This window comes from Lactuca serriola, chromosome 7, assembly GCF_051521515.1.
Source record: "Lactuca serriola cultivar US96UC23 chromosome 7, Lser_US96UC23_V15, whole genome shotgun sequence".
In the NCBI taxonomy this organism is placed as follows: Eukaryota; Viridiplantae; Streptophyta; class Magnoliopsida; order Asterales; family Asteraceae; genus Lactuca; species Lactuca serriola.
Window position 1 is genome coordinate 34,810,323 of NC_136414.1, and position 8,485 is coordinate 34,818,807.

An 8,485-nucleotide genomic window follows, 5' to 3' on the forward strand; every position below is an offset into this window, starting at 1 on the left:
ATCAAATCAAAACATATTATTATCATCTTTCTTATACCCCACTCATCCACCCACCTACCCTTCACATCTACACACCTACACCCACATACCCATAACCACCCCCCCCCCCCCCCCCCCCCCCCCTTTTCCACCCACCCACCCACTATATCCCCACCCTACCTCCAAACCCATCCACACACCCATACACACCATAAGTCCCAACCCCACACCAACACACCAAAAGCCATACACATGTTCACACCCACGCCAACAGGTCCACGATGACACCAACGCCCAACTCACCGCTACACCTATCTCCTACCAAATTCCACCCCACACCTAGACCCATACAAACACCCCCACCTACTTACACAACCCACACCACCACCACACACCCACTTACACACTCCCATCTCACCCTACCCGTTCCACCCATACTCAAACACCTCACCCCATACCTACACTCGCACCCTCATCCATACATTCACACTAACACACCCAATATTCACACTAACATACCCACGCCAATAAGCCCACACCAACATACATCCCACCCTACACCTACACCTACACCCATAAACACTCTCTTGTGTCCATGCCAACACGCCTATATAGGTTTAAACATGTAAGATCTTAATAAATGATTTTTTATCATTTATAAAAATAATATAATGTTAAACAAATTGAATAAAATGGTATTTTGGTCATATTACATAATTTACTTTCAGTTTCTTTAACAAATCTACAAACTAAATAGAAAACAGTTTCTTTAACAAATCTACACTAAATAGAAAACAGGTTTTATTCCATGTCAACCAAACACATAACACATTCCAGTTCCTTCAGAATCCAATTCTTTCATATTTAAATTCCTTTGACATATTTCATTCGGTAACGCCCGGTTTTAGGTACAAGTTTTATATTTTTAATTTTTGAATTTTGGTGGCCACGATGTGGTGAAAGGTCTACCACGACGTGTCATTGCCTAAGGAAACACGTAGTTCATTTGGCCACCATGACGTGACAAGGTGCTTGTCACGACAAGGTGATGGTTGGGTGGTGAACCTTAAATTTTCGAGTTTAAGATCCTATTTAAGGGAAGTGATGGCTAAGGGTTGTGGTGATGGCTAGGGTTTCCTCAACCATCAATCTCCATCACCTCCAAAGTGTTCTTGTCTAAACCCTAGCCTCCCTTCAAGCTTTTGAGCTCATTCTTGGTGTTTTTGTGATTTTTAAAGGAAGAAGAATAAGCTCTAGTGCTAGAAATCATCAAGCAACTCAAATCCACCCGTGTTAGCATCTTTTGGACCGTTGTAAGTCATAAATACTTGGATCTTTTTGGCTCCTTATAGATATTGGATTAGTTGCATGTTTTGTTTTATAGTTGGGATTTGAATGGTTGAATGATATAAAGTTTGCAGCTTTATATCACACCAAGGTCTTGTGAGCATAATACCTTCTGGATCTAGAGGTTAGATGAGATTTGTAAGTCTTGCATGTGGTTTTGGTCATTTTTACATCTTTTGATCTACCTTGAGTGAGGGACATTCATGGGCCTTTCATATCCATATAGTTCAAATTTTTATGGACCTTTAGGGTCCCAAGAAGCTTACTGTAAAGTATAAACAAAGGGCTTAACGGATTAAGGACTCAATTTATTAAGTTGCTTAGATGCAAGAACCACGATGTGGCAAGGTGTAACGTCCCAAAAATTAAGATGAAAAAATTTCGTTTTTAAATTAATAAAACTATTATCCAAAACATCATCATAAAAATCATGGTGAAACAAAGTGTATCAATAACATCCCAATACATCAGAGTAACATAAAGTGCGGAACAAGGTGGTGTGTGCACTGCAGTCATCCCAGGTTCTTCCCCTTATAACCAGAAGTACCTGAAACATAAACTGAAAAACATAAGCACAAAGCTTAGTGATTTCCCTAAAATATCGCGTACCATACATAATGAACATATATTGTCCCCGCCCATCATTGGGACTACCCGGCATCGAGCCCCACTCGGTATACATATCTATCAGTCATTGAACCCCGACCGGCATGGGGTCCCGCTCGGTATACATATAAACATATAAACACATAACACATGCAGTAATCACAAAGATAAATAGCATACAAAATGGTCACCGGGCCCCGCCCGGTAAATATATAACATATGCAAGAGTTCCGCAGACATCTAGCATCCTAAACATAACAAATCATGGGCCAGCATTGGTGCCTTCGACTCGCTAAACACAGTGAGGAAACTCACCTCTAGCTGTTGAAACACTTAAATGAATCTCGGTCTGCTGGTCCGGAAAATCTCCACGCTAACATCATCAAATAATATCCAATTAATAGTGGATCTCGACCCATAATCAAGAATCTAAGATACTTGACCCATCTCCATGGTAAAAGACCATTTTACCCTATTTCTTACTTGACCCAAAACCAAGGCCCAACCCAACTACTTAAAAAGGCCCACACTCCTAAATGGCAACCCGAAGCCCAATATGGCCTAATCTTCCAAATTGGGCCCAAAACCCATCATGGGCCTAAATCCAAGAGAGCCTAATATACTAGCAAAAGCCTAAAATCAGAAGTCTAATGGCCTAACAAGGCCCGATCTTAAAAGTCCTAAGCATAGCCCAATACCGAGAACTGTCAAGCCCAAGAAGTAAGTACACGGGGCGTACTCAGCTCGTACGCCCAACGTACTCCCCAGAATACTAATCCTCTCCATTAAGCACTTAATCAGTTAAGACCTTTTGCCAAAATCTCATATTTGGTCCTAAAGGGTGACTTAATACGTAAAGTTGGCAACTTTACACCCATGCATGACTTAATGGAACCCAACACTCAAAAAGAAGCTTGATAAAGCTCTTAGCACTTGCATGAACCAATATCTTTCATAAAGTTTGCATTTTTATGAACAACGGGCCTCCATGGAGCTAAGATCTAACATCCATGGCTTTTGGAGTAGATCAAAAGCTCAACTTTAGCTCAAAAGACCCAAAAATGCATAACAAAGTCCCAAAACTAGATCTAGCTTAATGAACCATCAAGTAGAGAACTTTATACCTCAAATGGGTTGCAATGATGATGATGAAGCTGGATCTACAAGCCCAAGCTACTCCCAAGCAACCACCAGGATTTCTTCTTCTTCTTCTTCTTCTTTCACTAAAACACCACCAAAATCTCACTTTCAAGCTCAAAACTCACAAGAAGAACTTAGGGTTTCGATATTAGGGCATAAGGAGATGGAGATTGGTCAATAAATGCCCAAGATGTGGTTTAAGTTATTTAAATAGGGTGCAAATCCTAAAAATTAGGGTTTGCCCAAACCTTGCTATAACATCCATACAAATTTAAAACTTTTTCAAACACCCAAAACCACCATGTAATATAAAATTGTTTGAACATCAGAGTATCCCAGTAATCAAAATAATAACGTGTAAGGATGTGTATGGTCACACCTTCACCTTCCTGTCATCATCTGAAGTACTTGAAACAATAATCCATAAATGTAAGCTCGAAGGCTTAATGAGTTATCCCCAAAAATACCCATACACAACAATATACATATAATAACAACATATTATGGGCCCAATAAACCATCGGGTTTGAATGCCCCTGGCCCTCAACCATCGGGTGGGAATGCCAACATAGTATGGGTCCAGTCAACCTTCGGGTTGGAATACCCTAGGCCCTCAACCATCGGGGTTGGAATGCCAACATACTATGGGTCCAATCATCCTCAGGATCGAATACCCTCGAATAACAATCAAACATGTGCACATACACCAGATAATCACATAACAGTCTACAGAGACAACATACTAGGGGTCCGATCATCCTCAGGATGGAATACCCTCAACTACTAATCAAACATGTGCACATATATTTGGTAATCACATAGTAGTCTACAGATAGTCAAGCAGATCTAACAGATCACTAAGCATAGCATCATCCTATCTACCACTATACCGATCTAACAGATCATAACAAAACACAACCATACGATAACCAGGATAACAATCCAAAGGGCTAGCCTTGGTGCCTTAGACCCTTGAGTATAGTGAGGAGAACTCACCTCACAAGTAGTGTTGTAGTGACAATATCCAACTCCCAAATCACAGCTTCAAAGTCAATCGCCTATAACCACCATATGACTAATTCCATCTAAATACCAAATTGCCAAAATAACCTCAGAAGTCAAACTTGGTCAAAGTCAAAATCAAAAGTCAAGGTCAACAGTCCATGTTGACCCAACTCGTCGAGTGCAGCTACTGTCTCGTCGAGTTCCTTCAGAACTCAAAAAACCATGAAAACCCGAGTCAACTCACCGAGTAATCAAAACAACTCGTCGAGTCCATGCAGTATCCAGAAGATCGGAAAAACCCTAACCAACTCGTCGAGTTATCTCACCAACTTGCCGAGTTTACTCAGAATCCAGAAAAGCGGGAAAACCCGACTCAACTCGCCGAGTTGGCTAACCAACTCGTCGAGTTCCTTCAGCCTTTACACATTCATACACTTTTAAGTGAAACCAGGCTCCAAACTATAGATCTAGTCTCCTAAGATTGATATACCACGTAAAGCTGCAAGCTTGACGTCCATGCATGGCATTAAGGGGGCTAACTTGCTAAAAAGAGGCTTAACAAGGGTTTAGGGCATGGAAGATGGCTAAAACTTGATAAAGCTTGAGTCTTTAGGCCTAAGGAGGCCTAGAGGTGTCTAGATCTGAAGTTACAACTTCAAACCATTCTTAACTTCCAAAAATGGTTCCAAAATGGGCTAAAAAGACACCAAACTTCCATAGGAAAAGATCTTAGAGGTAAGAGGTCAAGGTCAAGACATTTTACCTCCAAATGGTTTCTACCACAGTGTAAATGTCGGATCTACAACTTCTCCCTTTACTCCAACCTCTTCAAGCTCCAAGTTCCTTCACAATAGCACCAAAATCACTCTCCAAGGCTCACACACACATAAGAGAGTATAAGGCTTGAACTAGGGTTTCTCTGGGCTAAAATGACGATGAGGAAGGCTAACAATGGTTTATAAGTTGTTTAAATAGGGTGTAAAACCCTAAAAATTAGGGTTTCATAGTCAGACGTCAACTCGTTGAGTTTTTCTAAACAACTCGTCGAGTAAAGAGCTTCCTACTCGTCGGGTCTAAGGCCATCAACTCAATGAGTTCCAAAGAAAATTTCCCTTTTAAAATAAAATTCATATACCTGAGAGTCGGGATGTTACAACTCTCCCCCACTAGAACTAGGCTTCATCCTCGAAGCCTGCTGGGGTGAACAACTCCGGATAATGCTCTCGTATCTCTGCCTCCGGCTCCCAAGTCCACATGCATCCCCTCTAATGCTGTCACTATACCTTTACCAAGGTATCTCCTTGTTACGTATAATCTTCACCTTCCTTTCCAAAACAACCACCAGTCTCTCTACGTAGTTTAGGAACTCATCCACCTGAATGTCGTCCAATGACACGACCGCAACCTCGTCCAATACGCAATTTCGCACCTGCGATACATGGAAAGTGCTATAGATCTGACTAAGCTCCTCTGGAAGGTCCAATCTATATGCCACCTTGCTAACCCTGGAAATACTCCGGAATGGCCCAATGTATCGGGGACCCAACTTTCCCCTCTTCCTGAAGCGGGTTACACCCTTCCAGGGTGAGACCTTCAGTAACACCATGTCGCCAACTTGAAACTCCAACTGAGATCACCGCCAGTCAACGTAACTCTTCTGCCGACTTTGAGCAGTTTGCAACCACTACCTGATCTGCTGAATCATCTTGGTAGTCTGCAGAACTACCTCAGTCTGACCCATCACCCTGTGACCAACCTTACCCCAACAGACTGGGGTGCGACATCTCCGTCCATAAAACAGCTCAAATAGCGAAGCACCAATGCTGGAATGAAAATTGTTGTTGGAGAACTCCGCAAGGGGTAGGCATGAGTCCCAACTCCCACCAAAGTCAATAACGTAGGCCCACAACATACCCTCAAGGGTCTGTATGGTCCATTCGCTCTGGCCGTCGATCTTCAGATGATATGCTATACTGAAATGCATTTGTGTGCCCATTTCCTCATGGAACTTCTGCCAAAAACGGGAGGTGAACCGAACATCACGGTCTGAAACAATAGAAACCGGAACCCCATGGCGAGCAATGATCTCGCGAATATACACATCGGCCAGCTTCTCGGCCGATGAGCACTCCCGAATGGGCAGAAAATGGGCACTCTTAGTCAATCGATCCACGATAACCCAAATAGCGTCGAAACCCTTTTCCATTATCGGAAATTTGGTGGTGAAGTCCATCGTGATCTGCTCCCATTTCCACATAGGAATCTCTAAAGGCTGCAGCTTGCCATGCGACTTCTGATGCTCATCCTTGACCATCCTACAGGTCAAGCACCTCTCGATGTATTAAGCGATCTATCTCTTCATACATGGCCACCAGTAACTCAATCTCATATCTCGATAAATCTTGGTGGCCCCTGAGTGGATAGAGAAACGATACTTATGAGCCTCCTCCAGAACAATCTTCCTAACCCCACCAGACATCAGAACCCATACCCGACCGCAAAGGGTCAACAATCCACGACTATCCTGTACAAATCGGGTGATATCGCCCCTAATCCTCTCAAGCTTCTAGTTCTCCTGCAGTACACCCTCAGCCTCAGCTTCCCTGATCAAGCTCATAAGTGGAGAATCCACATATATCCTCATACACGATGCCGGAACAGAAGATCCAGCAGAATTGCGGCTCAGGGCGTCCGCCACAACGTTCGCTTTACCTAGATGGCAAAAGATCTCACAGTCATAATCCTTGAATACATCCAGCCACCTGCGCTGCCTCATGTTCAGGTTCGGATGATCCATGATATGTATCAAACTGTAACACCCTGAATTCAGAAGACCTAAAAAGGAAAGAAAACCTCAAGATGAGGAAGTGAATCGTCGAGTAGATGGGTAACTCGACGAGTAGGAGCGCGAATTTGGTTGCGGGATAAGTGACCTACTCGACGAGTCAGAGGACTGACTCGGCGAGTTGGCCAGGTTTTGGGAAAACCCTAAATCGGGAGTTGGTGCCCTATTTAAGCATCTTATTCTCATTCTAACAGCCTCATTTGTAGCCTCCATTGTCCAGAACCTATCCCACGAAACCCTAGTGTTCTATTTGAGTGTGTGAGCCTTATTGAAGGATTTAGAGTGTTCTTGAAGTCTAGAAGAAGAAGGAGGAGGTTGAAGGTCCAAGGAAAGGGTTGTAGATCCAGGAAGTTTGCTTCATCATCTTCATTTTCTGGTAATCAAGTTCTCACCTTGGCTTCTAGTTCGATAGATCTCTTTATGTCCCTTTTATGGAGTTTATGGTCCAAGAAGGATGTCTTGTGGGATTTGGACGTCTCCAAGCTAGATCCTTCCAGATTTAGAGGTGTTCAGAGTAGTAGAGGCATAAAGGTGGAAGCTTTATGCCATTATACCTCTCCATGCAAAGTATGAGGAGTTGTTTTGGTCTTTTGAGCAAAAAGGGTTGTGCATGGGTGTAAAGGTAGTGGCTTTGTGTGATATCACGACCCTAGGAGGCCAGATCTGGGTCTTGGATGCCTTAAGCTAGTTGGAAATTGGCTGAATAACGTTGGACATAGAGAGACTCGATGAGTCAGTCGTGGGACTCGGTGAGTCAGGCCAGTTCTTGACCCAAAAACCCTTCTTTTAAGGTTATGAGTTGAGATTAGAAAGGGGATCAGCCAGTCTGAGTCCATAATGGTCATGAAGTACATCGTACTCGATGAGTTCAAGGAAGAACTCGACGAGTCTAAGGCAATCTCCTTAGTTATGAAGATGGACTCGACGAGTAGTTCATAAAACTCGGTGAGTTACAGACTAGACACATTTCATATGTGGATGATGAACTCGACGAGTTCAAGGATGAACTCGGTGAGTCGGATGAAGTTGGTCCTAATTGTGTGGTTGAAGGAGAACCCGTCGAGTTATTGCTAGACTCGACGAGTGGATTCGGGGTTGTATAGGGTTGGAGGAGTATGGACTCGACGATTTGGTAGACCAACTCGGCGAGTCAGGTCAACCGGATGTTGACTTTGACCAAGTTTGACCGGGGTTGACTTTTGGATTATTATGGTCTAAATGTTATTTTGGGTATTGATAGTTCGGGAAGCCGAAGGGTCAGCAGTTCAGAAGTGTCGGTTAGCAGTCAGAAGTGTTCAGTGAATCTTCGGCAGTGTGAGGTGAGTCTCCTCACTGTTTGTATGGGTCTACGACCACCATACCGACCCATTTAGTTTATGTATGATAGGAAGACCCAGGGGTTAGCCCTAGGCATTATGCATGAAAGACCAGGGAGCGGCCCCAGGCTTGACCAGGAAGACCACGTGCGGCCTGTGGCATAACAGCAAGACTATGTTTGACACATAGCACTTTGGCAAGACTATGTTGGCACATAGCACCTTACTTGATTATGGATATGTTTGT